At 42.4% G+C, this 8,403-nt stretch overlaps 1 long non-coding RNA gene across 1 annotated transcript; it reads left to right on the top strand.

Annotated features, from left to right (window-relative positions):
* Nucleotides 1-6,497, top strand: LOC135513219 (uncharacterized). Its single transcript, XR_010451504.1, has 2 exons — nucleotides 1-5,981; nucleotides 6,374-6,497. It is a non-coding gene; the product is annotated as an uncharacterized LOC135513219 (long non-coding RNA).
* Nucleotides 6,498-8,403: the final 1,906 nt, after the last annotated feature.

Below are 8,403 nucleotides of genomic sequence, written 5' to 3'. Positions count from 1 at the left end.
AAAGTTCAAGGGGGCCGAATACTTTCGCAAGGCACTGTACCTTATCAAGAATGACCTTCTATCAGAACAACACATGCCTTATCAATAATTAACTATCAGAACAACACATGCCTTATCAATAATGAACTATCAGAACAACACATGCCTTATCAATAATGACCTTCTATCAGAATCTATTTTACTCCCCATCCCCATCTTATGGTCAGGGTTGGCTAGTTTACTTTCTAAATGTAATCCATTTCTCCCAAATCCTGCTTATGGTAAACATTGCTTAGATGATAGCAGATAACCATTATCTGATCAAATAAATACAAGTTTAAGAAGATTGTCAGTGTTTTCAAGTCTTGTTTTCTACTTCCTTCCATCCTGCATAATTTTCATTGCTTCTTTCTGCACTTGTTTTGGTGATGCAGGACAGAATTGATTCATATTGTAGAAGATGCAATAATGTATTTGCCTTAAAGAAGATAATATATGTTGTCTTATGGAGGAAAAGCACAGAGGCTATTTTGTGCTTGTTAACGGCACACACACACATACACATACACACACACACATACACACACACACATACACACACACATAGGGTTAGATGGCTCCCAGGGGTGATGACTAGGTTTGGGTGGTTTCCAGATTTTAACATCGTCATACCGTCCTTCTCTCATCCTGGGATTTACAGTATTACCGGCTTAGTACACAAGGGGGCGTCAAAAAATACCATTTGGCGTCTGTTACCAGAATGTTAACAAAAGTAGCACAAGTAATAGAGAATTTCCATGGATGCTGCTAGCTAAATATGCTAATGAGTGCAAAGACAGGCAATCCAGTCCCACATGTATAGGTAGGAGCTACGGAAATGTAATTTTTGGTGAGTTTGGAAATGTACAAGCGAATGTGAACAAAAGACATTATGCAAATGAACAAAGTTTTGACGCATGCTTGTCTAGAAGAAGAACAGTACTGGCTCTGAAGCAGCATGTATACACACTGTGTCTGTGTGGAGTCTGGAGTCGCCAGGGTAACAGGCCTGCCTGCTCTGCTTGGAGAACATAGGGGAGAAGCAGACGGGCTGAGAACGAAGAGGAGAAAAAAAACACAAGGATAGCAGTGGCAGCTGTATAACTAATTAATCCAAAGAGCTATGACTTCTCAAACACGGCAGAAAGCTTACACAATGAATATGTTTACATACACAGTAATACATCAATATTTAACTCATTATGGCAGTAGGTCGAGTATGGCATTAGTCATGTAAACACCTTACATTACTTATCTTAATTGGCGTTCAGGTCATAACCGAAGTGAACATACGCTGATTAAAAGACCTGGTTTTCTGATCAATCCTTCAAATGATTAGGACACGTACGTGGTTTAATCAGCGTTCCAGTGTGGTAGTTGATCTGTATGTGCCAGCGCTGGTGGTTCAATCTGAGTGAAAGAGTGACGTGAGTTCAGAAAAACTGAAAGTGTAAATAGTTTTCACATACAAACTTGACACAATCAAAATCTTTGCAAAAATATCATTGGTAAAAAAGTTAGTTTTGATTGGCGATTTTCTGCATTTATCAAAGCATGTAAACATTTTGAACAAATGATTCTATAACCTGACTATCCACAATCGCATTATTGTGTGCATGTAACCGTGCTCAATATGATCCCTCATTACCGTATGAATTCAGTAACTTAGACCAGCAAGTTAAATGTAGGAGGTGCATTAACGCATCATCATTTTTTACGAAGGAAAAAAAGATCAAACGCATAAGAGATCTTGCTGTGTTTCGTAAACACGGATCTAAACTGGTTCTTATTTTAATTTCTGCTCGGTATCTGCCTCATTTTGTGCTTCAGTTGCTGGGATGAGAATCACTAATGGTCAGCAGACAGCGCTCTTGACTGATGTGTTGCTACTTTTCTTCCGCACTTTTTCTCTATGTGTAGCCAACCTACTTTTCTCCGGTGAAATTCAAGATGAACTTTAGGCTTAATATTAGGAAATGTAGCTGGCTACATTCTTTCTATGATAAACAGAAATATGATGGCCATGCATCGTTTTAGCTTTTTGATTGTGGACTCATTTACTTGTGGCTGCCAGCCAGGTCTGTTATCATCTGATGAAAATGAAGCTATTTTCTGCCGAATGTGTTGGACTGATGTATTTTCTGTGAAGGAAAGCTGTAGTTGTACGTCCCTGATTTACTCTATTGAAGCAAAAAAAAAAAACACTTGACTTTCAATATCAAAAGCGATCCCTGTCAATACACAGCCGCTTTCTCCCGTTGTGCTATTTACAAACAAACACGACTGTCTACCGTCCTGGGGAACTGTGCTTAGCTTCATAATGTCAAATAATGTGAAATGAAGAACGCAATCTGCTTTATCTACTAAAGTTTTGCACAAGTTAACTGCAAGTATTTGCTTAAAAAGTAGCTACAAATATTATTTTTGTTATTGAAAAAAACTTCAAGTTAATAGTTTCAATACTATTGACAGTGTTGAAAAACCATCCCGTCACTATTTCCAAATACCCCGGTATACAACCCAAGCCCGGCGATGACCTCTGCTCCATTGTTAGTGTGATGATGATGATGATACTGTGTTATTCATACCGACCCTCTGTAGTGAAGAGTTGGGGAGAAAAGGAACCCGGTATGTATTATGTTTTGTTTATGTTTTGATTTCATGGCTGACTTTCAAGATGCGCATCGTCAGTGCTTTGTGTGCTAACTGAATGCAATGAATTATTTTCTTCATTTTGGAACATTGTCTGGATGATAACCTGACGTTTATCCACGTTTCTCCACACTTCCTTCAGAAATAGGATATATATCTCAGAGAATCTCACACCTTGTTCAGACATCATTCATTCAGTGTATGCCTGTGAATGTACATATCGCTCATCAAATCCTGTCACATTCTTCATATGCTCACCAGTCACTTCAACCATGTGTTCACCTTACATTAGACAGATCTATATCTGTTCAAGGCAGCTAGCTATTCTCTGAATTATTTGAGTAAATGATGAGTGTTGTCTGTAAGCATCATTAGCATGTACACTACTTGACCAAAAATATATGGACACCTTCTCGTCGAACATCTCATTCCAAAATCATTGTCATTAATATGGATTTGGTCCCCCCTCGGGTGCTATAACAGCCCCCTCTTTTCTGGGAAGGCTTTCCACTAGATGTTGGAACATTGCTGCGGGGACTTGCTTCCATTCAGCCACGAGCATTAGTGAGGTTGGGCACTGATTTTGGGCGATTAGTCCTGGCTCGCAGTCGGCGTTCAATTTCATCACGAAGGTGTTCAAAGGGGTTGAGGTCAGGGCTCTCTGCAGGCCATTCAAGTTCTTCCACACCAATCTCAACAAACCATTTCTGTATGGACCTCGCATTGTGCAGGGGGGCATTGTCATGCTGAAACAGGAAAGGCTTTCCCCAAACTGTTGCCACAATGTTGGAAGCACAGAATAATCTAGAATGACATTGTATGATGTAGCGTTAAGATATCCCTTCACTAGAACTAAGGGGCTCGAACCATGAAAAACAGCCCCAGACCATTATTCCTCCTCCACTGAACTTTAAAGTTGGCACTATGCATTGGGGCAGGTAGCGTTCTCCTGGTATCCGCCAAACCCAGATTCTTTGCAGTCGGTCTGCCAGATTGTGAAGTGCGATTCATCACGCCAGAGATCGCGTTTCCACTGCTTCAGAGTCCAATGGCGGCAAGCTTTACACCACTCCAGTCAACACTTGGCATTGCGCATGTTGGTCTTAGGCTTGTGTGCAGATGCTCCGACATTGAAACCCATTACATGAAGCTCCCAACGAACAGTTCTTGTGCTGACGTTGCTTCCAGAGGCAGTTTGGCACTCTCTAGTGAGTGTTGCAACCGAGGACAGATGATTTTTACGCGCTTCAGTACTCGGTGGTCATGTTTTGTGAGATTGTGTGGTCTACCACTTCGCGGCTGAGCCGTTGTTGCTTCTAGACATTTCCACTTCACAATAACAGCACTTACAGTTGACCAGGGCAGCTCCAACAGGGCAGAAATTTTACAAACTGACATGTTGGAAAGGTGGCATCCTATGACAGTGACACATTGAAAGTCCCTCAGCTCTTCAGTAAGGCCATTCTACTACCAGTGTTTGTCTATGGAGATTGCATGGCTGTGTGCTTGAAGTTATACACCTGACAGCAACGGGTGTGGCTGAAATAGCCGAATCCACTAATTTGAAGGGGTGTCCACAACTTTTATTTATTTATATATATATATATATATAATGAGATGTTTCTGTGTCTACTACCGTTGCCCTTTGAGACCTCCCCCACTCTCCCTCCCTCAAGTTCTCCCCCGCGTCCGCTATCGAGATCTCCTCCAACTCTCCTGCATCCGTCCCTGTCCTCCCCACCTCCCTCAAGAGCTCCATCTTACCCACTGAGTCCTCTGTCGTCGTCCTCCTCACCTCTCCTGTCCTCCTCTCCTGTCCTCCCACCTCCCTCAAGAGCTCCATCTTACCCACTGAGTCCTCCTCTGTCGTCGTCCTCCGCACCTCTCCTGTCCTCCTCCCCACCTCCCTCAAGAGCTCCATCTTACCCACTGAGTCCTCCTCTGTCGTCGTCCTCCGCACCTCTCCTGTCCTCCTCTCCTGTCCTCCTCCCCTGTCCTCCCCACCTCCCTCAAGATCTCCATCTTACCCACTGAGTCCTCCTCTGTCGTCGTCCTCCGCACCTCTCCTGTCCTCCTCCCCACCTCCCTCAAGAGCTCCATCTTACCAACTGAGTCCTCCCCTGTCCTCCTCCTCCCCTGTCCTTCTTCTCCCCCCACCTCCCCTGTCTTCCCCCTTGTCATGTCTTTCCCCTGTGGCCAGACAGCAGCAGCAGGGAGGCACCCCCCCCCCCCTCTCTCTCTTTCTGTAATCAACTCCCCAGGGACCACAGATCAACCTCATCGTGGCAAAATGGCTCCCAGGGAACCACAAACGAACACAGTCAAAACAAACATGAGTAAACAGGTGGAATTGATACTGGGGTTGTTTCTGTGTTTTACAGCTCTAATCAGAGCAATAGTTATATGGGGAAATTGGGCATTCATTCACCATAAAAACAAACTGTTCTTTTTTGGGGGGTCCTCTGTAGCTCATTGCACTTGCAATGCCAGGATAGTGGGTTTGATTCCCGGGACCTCCCATACGTAAAACAGTTGTGTACGAATGACTAAGTCACTTTGGATAGAGTGTCTGCTAAATGGCATATATTATTAAAATTATTATACATTTTGTTTGTATAGATGAAACATTAGATTGTGTGAATGTTGACTTGTTCATTGGTAATGTTTAGTTGAACCATAGAGAATGATAGAGGACTCTTCTGTGTATCTGTCCCATCTTGGTGTCTGTGAGAGCATGGGCAGCGCCATTGAGGCTATCTCCATTTTTTAAGTGTTCATTGTTCTTCTACTATTTCTATGAGTTGGGAAACAAACTGAAAGGGTGCATACTGCCACCTAGAGTTAGTTGTTTGAACAGGTATAAAGCCTACTGTATGTTGTCTGGATGATATCCTGACGTCTCAGAAAACCTCACACCTTGTTCAGAGATCGTTCATTCAGTGTATGCCTGTGACTGTCCAAATCACTCATTATTATCCTTTCACATTTATATGCTCCTCAATTAATTTGTACCTTCAACCATTTGTTCACCAAACATTACGAAAGCTGAAGAACATTCTCACATCCAGGTACTTTCCTCGGGTGCTGGAGTTGTAGGCAAACTCATGGAAAACAGAAAGAAAAAAAAACAGTCATCATTGCAGCTTCGTGTACAAATGCAACTCATATACCCACCAACGCCCAGGACAAAGATCTAAGATCAACAGCCTGATTACCTGCATGTCCACCAAGGTTGTTTCCATGTTGAAATGGGGAAACCCATAGAAGCCTTAAGACACGGATCAGTGAGCACCGCAGCAACATACAGACAGGTGAGACAAACACATCTGGTTGCTGCTCATGTTGTACAAGCTGGACCTCCTATTAGAACTCTGAGATACATTTGAATATAAATCGTCAAGATGTCACACAAGGGAGGGGGGGACTTTGAGAGGAAACTTCTTCCTGGAGAATCATTCTAGATCCACAGGCTCGACACACTATCTCCTCTTGGCCTTAACGCGGAGTTTGACTTAAAAAAAACATTTTTATAGTTTCAATATGTCCAAATTGTGTTGTTTTTGAATCCTAATTGCATATTGTATGTGTATGTATATGAGTGTAATTGTTGATCACATTCCCTGTGTATGATCATATATTTTGATACATTGAATGTCAATATTGTGAAACTATGTTCTACATTTTTTTTTACCTCCTGTTTCAGGAAGTGATGTCACTGAGTACTGCTCCTATATATAGGTCCTTCCACTCTCACCTGGGATATGAATGCCTGATGAAGACCTAAGGGTCAAACCGTTGTTAGAAATAAAGATTACCTGGGAGCATGAGCAGCAGTGTACGGCGTTTTCCTTCCTGTTTTTCACCCAACATTAGACATATCTATTTCTGTAAAAGGCAGCTAGCTATTCTCCGTATTCTCTGTATTCTTTGAGTAAAGGATGAGTGGTGTCTGTAAACATCGTTAGCGTGTATGAGACTATTAACGAGATGTTTCTGTGTCTACTAACGTTGCCCTTGGAGACCTCCACCACCTACCCCCACGAGTCTTCCCGCCTCCCTCAAGTCCTCCCCCCACCCTCCCTCCCTCAAGTCCTCCCCCCACCCTCCCTCCCTCAAGTCCTCCCCCCACCCTCCCTCCCCAAGTCCTCCCCTAGCGAGATATCCTCCATTTCTCCTGCATCCATCCCTGTCCTCTCAAGATCTCCATCTCACCCATTGAGTCCCGTCCTGTCCATTTTGCTATGATGAGGTTGAACTGTGGTCCCTGAGGAGTTCATTACAGAGAGAGAGAGAGAGGGAGCTCCCTAATCCTCCTCTGTGTCATGTCTGACCAGACAGCATCAGGGAGACAATACATCTCTGTCTCTGTCTGTCTCTCCGTGTGTGTGTGTGTGTGTGTGTAATGAACTCCCCAGGGACCACAGATCAACCTCATCATGGGAAAATGGCTCCCAGGGAACCACGAACAAACACAGTCAAAACAAACATGAGTAAACAGGTGGAATTGATACTGGGGTTGTTTCTGTGTTTTACAGCTCTAAGCAGATCCTGATTGGGAAAGTAAAGATACCTTAATAGAAAATAACTCAAGTGAAAGTCACCCAATAAAATACACTTGAGTAAAATTCTTAAAGTAAAATATACTTAAGTAGCAAAAGTAAATGTAATTGCTAAAATATACTTAAGTAATAAGAGTAAAAGTAATAATTAATAATTTCAAATTCCTTATATTATGCAAACCAGACAACACAATTTCTTGTTTTTTTATTTATTTAAAGTTAGCCAGAGGTACAGTACAACACTCAGGCACAATTTCTAAACGACGCATGTGTGTTTAGTGAGTCCACCAGATCAGAGACAGTAGGGATGACCAGGGATGTTCTCTGTTTAGTTAGTCCACCAGATCAGAGGCAGTAGGGACGACCAGGGATGTTCTCTGTTTAGTTAGTCCACCAGATCAGAGGCAGTAGGGACGACCAGGGATGTTCTCTGTTTAGTGAGTCCACCAGATCAGAGGCAGTAGGGATGACCAGGGATGTTCTCTTGATAAGTGTGTGAATTGGACAATTTGTTGTCCTGCTAAGTAACGAGTACTTTTTAGGTGTCAGGGGAAATACAGTTTAAGTCGGAAGTTTACATACAGTTGGGTTGGAGTCATTAAAACTTGTTTTTCAACCACTCCACAAATGTCTTGTTAACAAACTATAGTTTTGGCAAGTTGGTTAGGACATCTACTTTATGCATGACACAAGTAATTTTTCCAACAATTCTTTACAGACAGATTATTTCACTTATAAGTCACTGTATCCCAATTCCAGTGGGTCAGAAGTTTACATACATTAAGTTGACTGTGCCTTTACACAGCTTGGAAAATTCCAGAAAATGAGCCTGATGAATTTACTGTGTTAAATGGGACCTTACCTCCTGGATACACAAGTGACCATATCCCCCGCACATCCCACAAAGGCGGAGGTGTTCCTAACATTTACGATAGCAAATTGCAATTTACAAAAAAAAATAAGACATTTTTGTCTTTTGAGCTTCTAGTCATGAAATCTATGCAGCCGACTCAATCACTTTTTATAGCTACTGTTTACAGGCCTCCTGGGACATATACAGCGTTCCTCATTGAGTTCCTTGAATTCCTATCGGACATTGAAGTAATAGCAGATAATATTTTAATTTTTGTTGACTTTAATATTCACATGGAAAAGTCCACAGACCCACTCCAAA

The sequence above is a fragment of the Oncorhynchus masou genome, chromosome 24 (genome assembly GCF_036934945.1).
Source record: "Oncorhynchus masou masou isolate Uvic2021 chromosome 24, UVic_Omas_1.1, whole genome shotgun sequence".
In the NCBI taxonomy this organism is placed as follows: Eukaryota; Metazoa; Chordata; class Actinopteri; order Salmoniformes; family Salmonidae; genus Oncorhynchus; species Oncorhynchus masou.
The sequence above is the reverse complement of the archived record's forward strand: the minus strand, read 5'-3'. Positions and strand labels throughout refer to the sequence as shown.